The following is a 1780-nucleotide window of genomic DNA, read 5'->3' as shown; positions in this document are numbered from 1 at the left end:
CTGTTCCACGCTTCCTTGGTGACCGATGAGGCCAATTCTAGGAACCACATTTGTTTCATTCGAAACTGTTGTTCTAAACTTTTCTGTTAATTGAAACGAAGAAATTGAAACTCGTAACTGTTGTTTTAGGCTGCTATCGAGCGGGAATTTTACAAAAACTGCGGATGCAGTGTGGACAAATACTGGAAGGAATCGAGTTACCTTCATTGAGAAATACATTGATTAAACCTCTTTAAATAGCCTTAAGAAAGCTTACCTGGCTGGAACTGTATAAAGAGGATTGGTAACTTCGGTTGAAAGCCGCTCGTTTTTTGCAATTAATAGAAATATCTTTCGCGCAAGATATTCTACGACCACGGTATCGATTATTGTACTTATGACACTCGAAGTTCATTAGTTTGTTGTGAAAGCATCGCAGTTAATTACGTTTGAATTAAGTTTATTGCAAGATCTTGTTATCATTGAAAATAGAAGAAGAAAATGTATTAAAGAAAATGATTCTAATAAAATAGAAAGAACTACTTTGTAGAGAAATTGATTAAATTGTAAAAAAATGGTAATAAAGTAATTAAAAGTTAATAAGGTCCTGGCAAATGTAGCAAAAATGTCCTTTTAATATCCATATGTATTCATTATTAATATTCTATGCTAAGCTAAGGCTAAATCCTAGTACTCTTGCGCCTCGTGTTTCTTAAAGTACTTCCGAGCACTTTTTTCACTTAGGCAAACTTTGAGTTCAATTTCTCCAAAATGATATTGCGTATTAGTACTTTTTCATACAAGAACGCGTTTGTTCGGCGTATCATTTCCGACCCTGTCTTTTATAATATCTTCTTCTCGCCGGACACGATTCATCATTAATCGTTTATATTTATTTAATTCTTTGGCTTCTCCATCAACAACAACAATATTACGTCTCATAATAGTATTACACAACCTTTTAGATAAAATTGTTTCGCAATTTATTTCCACTTTAAATTTCTTTGAAGCGTTATTCAAAAGACCACGTATTCTGCTACATGTACACAAATCGTGGTATCCTTTTTAATTTTTTTTGTCTTTTTGTCCCATCGCTGATCAGCAGTAAGTTTTCGAGCTGCGTTAGCATCTTCGTGTTTAATCTTTTAGCTATTTGTTATCGGATGTGAGCTTCTATTTTCGTAGGATCTTATACAGCTTCTGTACCTAATACTCGTATAAGGTTCGAAATTCGTAATTTTGGCTCTAAAGGAGGTTCAAGGCCTAATCGTATTTTTTCTTGTTCTTTAAATGCCTCGCGTCTATTTTGCCTACGTAATTCCTTGCGCTCCTTTTTTATTCAATATGCAGGCATATATATTTAATTTGAAAGAGTTAGCTAAAAATTTAAAATAAGCGTTCTCTAAAAAATATATTAGATAGTGTATAGCTGGTGGCCGTATTTGCGTGGGATGTTCTACAAAATTTCAGATAGTGGAACCTTTAACAATAATAGGTTCGTTTCTGTTCGGATATCTTCTTGCTAATAAAACAGAATCTTACCATTCGGCATTAGGCAGATTTTCGCTACAAGCTTTTTACGTATGCTAATTTAATTGCATTTTGCAATTTTACAATTTTTGACTTTCACGAATCTTTTTAACAATTTGGCTAATCTCATTCCGTAAGTTTTCTAACTGGGATTTCATATAAATTCTTTCTGTAAATTGTTGGAATCTTCCAAGTTTATAAAAATACGCTACGTATACGTGCATTACGATACGTACACGTATCGCCGTATGAAACCGGTCTTACAGTTCGA

General features: G+C 33.5%; 1 pseudogene; it reads right to left on the bottom strand.

Moving 5' to 3' along the window:
• Nucleotides 1-648: 648 nt before the first annotated feature.
• On the bottom strand, nucleotides 649-1336 carry LOC100747981 (annotated as a pseudogene).
• Nucleotides 1337-1780: the final 444 nt, after the last annotated feature.

This window comes from Bombus impatiens, unplaced genomic scaffold, assembly GCF_000188095.3.
Source record: "Bombus impatiens unplaced genomic scaffold, BIMP_2.2 scf_0739, whole genome shotgun sequence".
NCBI classification, from domain to species: Eukaryota; Metazoa; Arthropoda; class Insecta; order Hymenoptera; family Apidae; genus Bombus; species Bombus impatiens.
Note: the sequence above shows the minus strand (reverse complement) of the source record. Positions and strands in the feature narration are given on the sequence as shown.